The sequence below is a fragment of the Lucilia cuprina genome, chromosome 2 (genome assembly GCF_022045245.1).
Source record: "Lucilia cuprina isolate Lc7/37 chromosome 2, ASM2204524v1, whole genome shotgun sequence".
Classification (NCBI taxonomy): Eukaryota; Metazoa; Arthropoda; class Insecta; order Diptera; family Calliphoridae; genus Lucilia; species Lucilia cuprina.
Window position 1 is genome coordinate 20,249,661 of NC_060950.1, and position 12,053 is coordinate 20,261,713.

Consider the following 12,053-nt stretch of genomic DNA (forward strand, 5'->3'; position numbering starts at 1 on the left):
CTAAAATAATGAAAATAAATGGAAAATTTATTATTTAAAATAAATTAAAATACAATAACACAAAACACTTTTAAAATATAAAACTAATCTAAGGGAATTTTAAGGTTGGCACAAAATTTTAAGAAAAATCCAATGTCTTTAAAGCACTTTTTATAACACATTTTGTTTTTGCATAAATCCGTTTTTTATTTCTTCATAATTTTATGTAAACATTTCTTATAATTTTTTTCATATACTTATAATATTTTTAATATTTTTTTATCATAAATATCCACGCCCTTTTTGCTTTTATTTTTTGCACTGGGATTTATAAATTTTTTCTCACTTATTTGGTTTATTTTACACAAAAAAAAAAAAAACACTCTGATACACACTCAGCAAAATTCCTTTCAACATACTTTTTTTCTACACGTGACTCAATTTTTGTTAGAGGTCATGTTGAAACAAAATTTAAAAACAATTCACTTAAATTCACGGAAAAAAATTCTATAAAAACACTATTTGTATTAATTTTATTAAATTTCACTTAATTTTTTTTTAATTTTCTCAGCCCATGCTTTTCATTACCATTAACTTGTTATATTTTCATTATTTTTTGGTATAATTTTTCTTTAATTTGTTCTGTTTTTTTTTTTTCTTCTTATTTAGTTTTCACATCACCCGTGTATATACTTTTATTTAATGTTTAGTCCATGTCCTTTTACCGTGTTGTGTATGTCTCCAATTTCTTTGGTGTTTTAGGCTCCAACGTGTTTTGTTGAAAAAAACATTATTTACCATGCCAGCCAGCAGTTGTAAGCCATGGCAAAAACAGACATTTCCGTTTTTGCCGTTATTTTTCTCTTTTTGTTTTGTGCTACTTTATGCTTTTCCCCACATTTCCCTTTACTCTCAACTCTAAATAGAAGAAAAAAATGAACCGAACTGTTTGTGTACATTTTTCTCTGTGGGAAATTTTGCAGACATTTTCTATGCTCTTTTTGGGTTTAATTTTGTTTTATGCTTCTTTTTGTTTGTTTTACACCCTGACTGACTGTTTGGGGCTCTTTAAATTTTGGGGAATCATATGGGTTATAGGAACGTTTTTGTGACAGTTTGCAGCTGATTTAAAGAAAATTGCTTTAGTCCTTTTTTTATTCAAGAATTATTTGAAAAAAAAATAATTATTATTTAATTGCTTAGAGTGACCTAAAAAAGCCACCTGATGGTTTCAATTTCAATTTCAATTCCCACAGAATCTTTGATTTCTTTACTATATATTTATAATCTTTTAGAAATACTTTTAATGACTATCTGATACCTTATTTTCTAAGTCCTAATTATCAGTTTTGCAATTGACAACCGATGTCGCACACAGAGGAAAATAATACACGCCTGGTTCCAAATCGACACCAAATCCATGGTCAAGTATATACAAATGTAAGACAACACTATGTAATGTTGACAACGCAACGTTATCAACATTGCAACAATTCATATTCGCAATCTAAATTTTATACACATCCGTTGTCTAAATGTTAACAATTTTATACACATCCGTTGTCTAAATTTAGTTGATTTTGTAAGGACGAACACGTTAATCATTACAATCCCTATTGTTGAGTTTAAAAAAAATAAAGAAGATCTTACTCAAGTACCAGTCAGTAATCTTCACACCGAATACATTACAATGACTCCACGGCTCCTCAACAAATTCATTAACAATATGAATACAAGTGAAGTAAGTAAGGTTTTATTATACAGAAATATTTGTGACCGAACATCTGATTTCATGGGCCCGCGCTTTAATTGATTTTGAAAACCCATAGCTAATTCTCGAGGTGAAAATCGAGTTAGACTGTTGCTTTAGAATAGAATCCGTAGTAAGGTATGTGTCCAGGCGGCCCTATGATTACACGACAGAACAGCTGTTAAAAAACTCGAACAAATTAAGTATATTTTTTTAATGCAATTGTTAGTAAAAATAGATAAAGTTATTTTTTTTTTCTAGAAGCTTTATGTTTCTATGTAGAAATAAATCCTTTTTTTACTGAGAAAACTTGAGGATTTCGTTCGCCCGTCTAAATGTAAAATCTCCATATATGTTTTCAAGTGAAAATGTGATAATTATTGTCACAGTTCTACCACGATTGGTCTCTCTAGTATTTTAAGAAACATTATGGTTAACCCTAAAGAGTACAGAACGAGAAGCATCAGAATGAACACTATCGAGGTTTGTATAACAAGACTATAAGCACAACTATAATAAATTGGACTTAAGATTTAGACGAATGTGGATCACATGGAGAGCTATCTGGAGCACTTTCATTGTAATGGCCTAGCATTCATCTAATTTAGATCTTAATATCATGGAAAAGATATAACTTCCATTACGAACTCTAAATGGCTAGCTTTTAGGAACTTTGTCCAGAAAATTTAGTTTCTGATCATCGGACGAGTATATTTTCATAGATCACTATAGCTACATCTTTTACTCGAAAGCATTTTCATGAAAAGAAGCATACAATAGGCCCTATCGTGAATTTTTCTAGATTTTATGTAGTATGTAATCTTCTGTCAAAGTTTCACATATTTAAATAAAAATCTATGATCAGCAGGGAGATACAAATTATCTCTCTTATTCTTATCATATGTCGTATAAAAACAACACGGCTTATAAATGCTTAAGAACTCAAAAGCGTATTTCGTTAAAGCTTTGATGATTTAAAATATTAAATTATATGATTAACTTATACCAAAGTATTCATTAATAATATCCCAGCAAGATGTTCAAAAGCTTATCCAATCAAAGCTTAACATATGTGAATTCTAAGCGCTTAAGAACTTATAAGCGTACTTCGTAAGGTAATGACTTTTCACGTAGAAAACGATTTTTTGACGCAGAACAAAATAACGTATTCTATGTGAGACGTTTTTTTGAGCAAAACTAAAACGTTTTTAACCCTTATTCGTAAGTACTTATTAAAATAGTTACTTGTAAGTAAGCGTTGTAGGTACTTGCCTCCAATGTCATCACTGTGCTAAATTATTTAGTTAAGTTTTTGTTAGGATTATAAGTGTTTGATTTAATAAACAGTTTTACATTTATGAATATGTAAGAAAAAGTTTAAATTTTGCAATATTCGTATGTTAAGGAAAAAGTTATGGGTCTGGGTGAATAATAAACTAGACAGACTGCCTGTTCCTCTAAATGCGAATTTATTTGTTGTTTTCAATATAAATCTAGAAAATACTTCTTCGTTCGCATTTACAGGAACAGGACCTAAAACTTGGCCATTGAAAGCTTATGTACTTGTACATATAGTTACATATGTATGTAAAACTATTTCAAAACGTAAGATCTAAAAGGGTATAATACATTGAAACTTTAATTTGAAAGCAACGAATGATAATTACATTGATTAAAAATGACGAAGAATATGTTAAATAATAAGTAAGAATAATTATTTTACAATTTTAATATCAAAAACAGGAAAAAATTATCTCTCTATATCCTTCCTTAACAGCTGATCTTTAATGTCTTTCCAAAAAAATGTTAAAAAATCAAAATTTATAGCTTTGATCCACATTTAGCAAAGCTTACATATAAATACATACATACACACACAAATACAAGCTCACTCACAAAATGGTAGTAAAAATCAGCTGTTTAAGAAGCATACAATAGGCCCTATCGTGAATTTTTCTAGATTTTATGTAGTATGTAATCTTCTGTCAAAGTTTCACATATTTAAATAAAAATCTATGATCAGCAGGGAGATACAAATTAACTCTCTTATTCTTATCATATGTCGTATAAAAACAACACGGCTTATAAATGCTTAAGAACTCAAAAGCGTATTTCGTTAAAGCTTTGATGATTTAAAATATTAAATTATATGATTAACTTATACCAAAGTATTCATTAATAATATCCCAGCAAGATGTTCAAAAGCTTATCCAATCAAAGCTTAACATATGTGAATTCTAAGCGCTTAAGAACTTACAAGCGTACTTCGTAAGGTAATGACTTTTCACGTAGAAAACGATTTTTTGACGCAGAACAAAATAACGTATTCTATGTGAGACGTTTTTTTGAGCAAAACTAAAACGTTTTTAACCCTTATTCGTAAGTACTTATTAAAATAGTTACTTGTAAGTAAGCGTTGTAGGTACTTGCCTCCAATGTCATCACTGTGCTAAATTATTTAGTTAAGTTTTTGTTAGGATTATAAGTGTTTGATTTAATAAACAGTTTTACATTTATGAATATGTAAGAAAAAGTTTAAATTTTGCAATATTCGTATGTTAAGGAAAAAGTTATGGGTCTGGGTGAATAATAAACTAGACAGACTGCCTGTTCCTCTAAATGCGAATTTATTTGTTGTTTTCAATATAAATCTAGAAAATACTTCTTCGTTCGCATTTACAGGAACAGGACCTAAAACTTGGCCATTGAAAGCTTATGTACTTGTACATATAGTTACATATGTATGTAAAACTATTTCAAAACGTAAGATCTAAAAGGGTATAATACATTGAAACTTTAATTTGAAAGCAACGAATGATAATTACATTGATTAAAAATGACGAAGAATATTTTAAATAATAAGTAAGAATAATTATTTTACAATTTTAATATCAAAAACAGGAAAAAATTATCTCTCTATATCCTTCCTTAACAGCTGATCTTTAATGTCTTTCCAAAAAAATGTTAAAAAATCAAAATTTATAGCTTTGATCCACATTTAGCAAAGCTTACATATAAATACATACATACACACACAAATACAAGCTCACTCACAAAATGGTAGTAAAAATCAGCTGTTTAAATTATTTCAAACAATTGAACGTTACAACAAACAACAGAGACAAATTCTGCACAAAACAACTGGCAACATACAATCAAACTAATTCAAAAATATTAGTACTTCCAATGATCCCAAAATATATGATAGTTTCACAAAGGTATATGTACAGATTTACAACAAGAGTAAGTACCATTACAAATGCTCTCTTTTTTTTTGGTAAGGAATTTTCTTTATATAGAAATTAAACTCTCCTTGACAGCAAGCATAGGAAAAAAACTCCCTTCTCTCTTTGTTAGGTATGTTTGTATGTATGTGCTGTATTTGATGGTGTCTGTATTGGAGTGTTGTTGGATTTTTTATTGTAATATATTTTGCAAGAATTCCTCTCAACCCTCTTATGTTTGCTTTAGTGAGTTTTTCTTTAATAGAGTTAATACAATGTTTGACACATAAGGCGCCTGTCTGTATGGTAAAATGTCAGGTTTTCTTCTTTTGTGTTTTTTAGTTGCTTGATTCTATTTGTTCCTTTTACTTCTTACTATAGTTACATACTATATAGTTATGTATGTATGTACATGAAAGTACTATATTTAAATGCAAATGTTCTATATATAGTAAAATGTTAAGATAAATAAAAAAATAAGTACCATTGTAAATTAAAAGTACTTTTTAAACTGTTAGTGCATAGAGTTATTTTGAAGGGTTTTAAAGATATAATCCAATTTGTTTAATTGGGAGATAAATCTGCTTAAAAAGCTTATTTTGCTAAGATTTAGCTGAAAAAAATCCAAAAAAAGTACTAAAATCTTCTTTAAAACAGTACTTGTTTATATACAGAAAGAAGGTGCTAAAGTACTTTGATTTTCATCCCTGTATTTTTTACTGTTTTGTGTTAAGTTTTTTTTTTGCAAATTCCTTTTTGTGTATTTTCAGTTTTTCTTTTAAGCAGCAAAGACAGAAAACAGCCAGAATGAAGAAAAAACATGCCAATACTGGAATTTTTGTTGTTTTTTTTTCGTATACTTCTGCTCCTGCTTGTAAGTAAGTATGTATGTACTTTTTTACTACTACTACTTCTGGCTGATGGTTAATTTTGCTTGGGGTTTTCTTATAAGAGTATGGGAACCTTTTGCAAAAAAAAAAAAAAATACATCACAAAATATACAAGCGCGCGGCGGGTGTGGTCCATATTAGAAAGAAATACAAGAAAATTGTGATTTTTCACTTGTTATAAAATTAAATTATTTGAATTTTCCTTTTGTCATATTTTCTCATTTTTATAACAACACCAATTTAAAATTGAAATTATTTTTAGTTAAATTTTTTTATTTTTTATCATTTAGGTTTGTTTTTTTATGCCAACCACCCTTTTTCAATTTCCTTTTTAATTTTTTACATATTTTTTTTATTTGTTACAAGTCACCCTGTGTTTTTCACTTTTTATGCAAAAACAATTTTCCTTGTTTTATAATTAACCTTTAATTTTTCCAATTTGATTTTTTAACACTTTTCTTTTTCACTGGTCATTACTATTTCTGAAGTGGTGTTTCTCAATTTTCAAAAATTACAATTTTTAAACAAATCATAAGAAAATTCTTATTTTCTTTTATTTTTTATAATTTCCTCTATTATTTTTCCTTATAAAAACATTTTTTTATTAGAACACACACATGAACTTTTTTTGGTATTTTCTTTTATACATTATTTTTTTAGATTTTCCGTCGTTACAGTATTCGATTTTAATCCAAAAGACGCACACGTTCGCTTATCGAGCACAACAACTGAGAACTAAATTGCTCTTGAATGGTGCTGCATACAGGAACCTGTGTTGTCGGACAGTTTGTCTGTCCGTTTGTGTGTTGGGTATAGACATTACCACACAACAAACAGAAAATATGCCTTATACTAATACCCACCAACAGACAGAAATAATTTGAGCAAATAATGATGCTCTCAATTGACAGAGTTACGCGAATATCTCAAACCGGTTAAATAACTTGTTTATAACTCCCTCTTTAGAAGAATTCTCTATTTAAGGTTTGTACTCTCGCAATCATTCTCTTTTTCCATTTACACAAACACACATACTTTCTTCTGAACGAAACATTTTTTGTGTGTGATGAAAACAAATAAGTACATTTGTCACACAAGAGGAAAACTCTTCTATCACTGCTTACTCTCTCTGTTTAATCTCTGTTAGTGTTTCACAGGTAAGTTAAGCAAACTCTTCTACTGGAGCGTGTTCGTTAACATAACTGTTAAAGCTGAAACCTGTTTATGTTGCATGTAGATGCTGTGTATTAATTTGGTTAGGTTTATCTGGTTTAAAGCGTCTCTTTTATCTTCGAGAAAAAAAGTACTTAAGAAGCCCTTTCTTCATTCATTGATACTTGTATTATGATACCTGTTAATTCTTTTTGTCTTAGTTTTAAAGTTCTCATTTTACCAATAACCCTTTTTATGGCTGCATTAACCTTCATTTGGAAATAATAAAAGTGTTAATGTTGTTTCAATATAATATTGAAATTTCCAATTGGTTCTACGTTATATTTTACGAAACCTTCGAGAATGTGTTGTACTTGATCCAAATGGTCTCTCGAATAGATAGCGACTCATGCATCAATTACTCTTGAATGTGTTCCCTAGCATAGAAGACGAAAGGCGCAAGTGCTCTACAAGTGAATGATTTTCCTGCCACATCGGATTGCAGAAAAACTGCAATCGATCGTTAACAGAAGATGGGAAAATGGAACGACTAATCCGCAGTCATTTATAGACTGAGTAGATAAGAGTGATGACTCCAAATACCTCACCATTCAAATATTATACTTTTATGATACGAATGAAAGGCAATTGATGGTCTTTAAGACGCTGAAAACACCAATAGGTATTTTTCATTAAAGATGACCAAAAAAGAAAAGTTTAACGAAAAAGTTTGCTAAACTGGAAGAGTTCTCTTCTTTTTATTAGTTCATTGAGTTTTAGATATTCAGAGTCCTTGAGTAACTAAACACAACTGGTCTACTAAAAGCTAAATAAAGGGGTACACTGTAGTTACTTACATAGATGTTAGGCTGAGTAAGCAAAGGTGTTTACACTCGGACTATAATAACTCCAACTGCTTCTCCATTCCAGTGTAAAACCTTTATAATGCCGCTAAGAAGAAGTTGAACGTGATGGTAACTAGTCGATATTTGCCGCAAAATCGATCAAATACGCTGTTAAACAAAAATATCAGACCAACTACAAATCCTCTATTTCTTATATTAGTTCGTTGGGTGTTCACGATCCGGCGTTTTTGAGTAACTAGCCCAAACTAATCTAGTTAATACTGCACAGTCACTTACATGTTTGGTAGATTAAATAGACAACAGTGTTAATACTCGTACTCTGATGACTCCAACTACCAACTACATCATTATGATGCCGATGGTGGCTACTAAGTCGTTGAATATAAAAAAACAATAGTATGTATTGAACGAAATAATTAGGAGAACTACAAAAGCACTCTTCCGACCAAGACCGATGATCATTTTTGCACGACATTAATAAAGGAAACTAACCGAAATATTATAGTGCTTCAATTCCTGAATAACTAATATGACATTCGGGATCAAACAATAGGAAAGAAGAATTTATCTAAAGAACGTTATATATACGTATGTATTAACGAAATCGATTTATTAAACCTTGACATTATTGTATTGGATTCAAAAATTTCAGTGCTTAGTAACTAATCACATTTTTAGTCATTGCTACTATAAACAATAACTGTAGCAAAAGTATTAGTTACCTTAAGTCCACAATAACATTTAAAGGTTAAAAATTGAAGATAATTATTGTCGTTATTTCATTTCATTAACTACTATGAGGAAACCTGTTTGGATCATTTGTTTTTAGGTTCTAGAAAAAGATCTTGTAGCGCAACTTTTTCTTAAATTACAAGCACAAGACTTGGATACATTTAATACAATATGATAAATTTAAACTTACATACTAACAATTGTGTTTTTTATCATAGTCACAAAGTAAATATTTAAGCATGTATACGAGGGTCGATTGAAATTTCTTAAATATTGTTATTTTTATTTATTGAAAATTTGGTCAAATAAAAGAAAATTGTTTGGTGTATCATACGCTGTTTTCTTAAACGATTTTCAAAAGCTAACTATAAAGAAATCTTGAAAATTGATTGGTTCGATGGTTAACGTCCCAGCAAAAACTTTTTTTATGAATTGCCATTGTAACTTCTTACCTATATACATACTTCTTAATTACTGCTACACAATTATCATCCTAATTACTGTGAACATTGGATGGTTATGTAAAATCATCGCATACCAGACAGAAAATATTGAACCACTGATCCCAGATAGAATGTCTTGGTCAAGGAAAACATTAGAACAAATACCGGCAGAAATCCATTGCTACAAGGATGGCTCTAAATTAGTGAACAAAGTAGGCCTGGGATTCTATATTGCAGACACTTAAATAGAAATATACCATCGTTTACCTTATCATAACACAAGCTTAAAGGCAAAAGTCCTAGCAATAACGGAATGTGTAAATTGGATTAGAATGAATATGACACCCACAGGGCTTAATATATTTACCGACAGCTAGAAGGCAATTAAGACCGAAAGGTGATAAACGCAAAACTAATCGACGCAACGAAAGCTGAAATAAAACTGTCTTGGAAATGTGGAAATTTGGGCAGAATCAGGAAGATCCTATGGGGTTATTGAACTATACATATAGTCCGATATTTTTTCATTGTTTTTGTAAGAATTTATAAAGCTTTATATCCTCACATACTAGACACAGTATTCAGAAGTCGTCGGTTTTATCTTTACAAACCTCGTAAAATGCAAACTTACGGTCACACTTGCCTACCACTATATAGACATGCATATATACATATAACTATATAAATGTAAATATGTATAAGGAACGCACCTTATGTTGTTTAGATCGCAGTCGTTGTTGTCGTCTTCAACCAACCATGTGGAAATGTGTGAACGTTACTTCAAGTTGTCGTTTTTATCATCATTATAATAATTGTTGTTTTCCTTTTAGTTGTTGTAGTTGCTGTTTTTGTGGCTGTTTTAGTTTTAATGTTTGTCTTTAATTTAATATTCCCCTAGTTTTTACTTTTTTTGTTATTAGTGCAACAAAAAAAAAGGGTTTTTTTATTATTTGTCATTCATTATTATTGTTCCGTTTTGTTTGCTCCAATTCAGTTTTTCGTTGTCATTTTTTTAGTTTCTACTTTTATTCTGTTCTTCATAATTAATTGTTGCATGATTAATAGTTGTTTAAATGTTTGGACATTCATTTATGTTGATTGTTATTCTTATGTGGAGAATTTGTGTGTGTGTGTGTATATGTTGTGGCAGTGGTTTGTTGTCCCAAAACCAAATACATATATACATACAAAATTTTTTAATACTTAACGATTTGGCGGTTAATCGTATTTTAATCGTAAACAATTAACTTAATGAATTGTTTATGTGAATATAGTTTTTTGTTGTTGTTTTTATATTGCTGCTATTGTGTTGCTTTTCTTGTATAAAAGATCATTATCTAGCTTATTTTATATCTAAAATTTATGTTCAACATACAATTTACTACCTACAGGAGGGATCTTTTACTGTTTTTTTTTTGTGGCTAAATTTTGTGACAATGTGTGTGTTCGAAATTCAATGAACTTGTTGGCTTTTCATTAAAATTGTTTTTGGTAAATAGTGTTTTAGGTTTTTATTTCACACGCTTGGCTTGTCCCTTGGTTATGGTCACGTCTTGACAAGGTTTATTTAGTAATCAAACAATATCTTATCTTGTAAAGATCACAAAACTAAAGAGATTTTATGATGGTTATTAAGACTAATTTATTAACAGTAATTGATTAATTATTGATATTTAAAGCAAATTTTTAAATTTACAGTTATGATTAAACAGTTTATAAAAGTAAATAAAAATCGTAAAAGAACTGACCAGATATTTATCCAAATATATCAATAATAGTGTAGGGTACAGTTTAGGGTTATACTTATTTTATATCAATCTCATAGAATTCTTCAGCTATACTGTCTTAACAAAATTTCCCACGTTGGATAGAATGGACATGAAGGCTAGAAAACGAATTACATATAATTAATAGTTTTCACACCTTAAACATTTTGCAGTAAAATTAAACGAAAACAAAAGAACATTCTCAAAACATTCTTATGACAATTAGCAGAAGTATTATGTATTATAAAAAGCAAATTTACTTTAGTAACAACAAAAAGAGAAGACAAAAAAATTTATAAACACTTTACAAAAAAAAAAAAAAATAAACAAAAGAGAAATTTACACTTCCTTGTGGAAATTGAACAAAAAAAGAAAAGACACACACAATAAAATACCTTAACACGAGTATCTTACATGAATGGCAAAAAGGGATGATTATGCAGCAAAAAGTGAAAAAGAAAAGACTAAAAGAAATAAATATGAATGTTTATAATTCAATGACATAAAATTACATGCAAAAATTAAAATGTATAAGCATCATTATTTAGTTTAGAAAGGAAAAATTACAGACACAAAGAAGGAAAGACGGACATACAGAGGAAAGAACCAATGTCTGTCCAATAAAAAAAAACTCAAGAAAGATATTTAGTTAGATTATGCTTTTACAATAAAAACGAACAAAAGAAAGGGTTTACAAAACAATTTCGAAAAGACATCAACGACAACAACTATGCTAAAAAAAAAGGGTAAATGAAATTTGCTGCAACGATGATAACAATAGAAATTATAGTACCTACAACCCATGCAGCCTTACACCTTAGAAAATATGAAAAAAAAAAATCCAAAAATAAAATAGTATGCGCAAAGTGGTTTTACTGTAATACGTTTTTTTAAATACACTCACATAAAAAAAGATGTATTGTTAAAAATGATTACAAAGAATAACGCAAAATAACAAAAAAGGGTCCGCTAAAGGTACTTATGGTTATGATATACAGTACATGCATGCAACACACTCTGCTCATACACAAAAACAAAATTGGTAATTCCCACGTTATAGTGCGGCAAAAGTAAAAAAACAAGCATGCAAAAGAAGACACAAAAACAACAAATAACACAATGTTTTGTGTTGCAGGAAAAATTATGACTTTACTGCAGTTTATGGTTAAAAGAACTACAAAAATGAAAATCATGCATACAAGCAAGTATTCTAGTTAATAGACTCCGACTTAATGGTTGCCTACTTCATAG

At 29.3% G+C, this 12,053-nt stretch overlaps 1 protein-coding gene across 5 annotated transcripts in view; it reads right to left on the reverse strand.

The window, feature by feature from the left end:
• The window catches only part of LOC111675200 (protein turtle), a 157,404-nt gene extending 150,813 nt beyond the window's left edge, over positions 1 to 6,591 (reverse strand). For 3 of the 5 annotated variants that reach the window (XM_046956451.1, XM_046956452.1, XM_046956453.1), the window contains exon 1: positions 6,267 to 6,591. The gene's annotated coding sequence lies outside the window, so the exon portion shown is untranslated. Of the gene's footprint in view, positions 1 to 567; positions 6,129 to 6,266 lie in introns of those variants that run through there. The other 2 variants (XM_046956450.1, XM_046956454.1) reach the window with 2 other exon arrangements.
• Between the last annotated feature and the right edge of the window lie 5,462 nt (positions 6,592 to 12,053).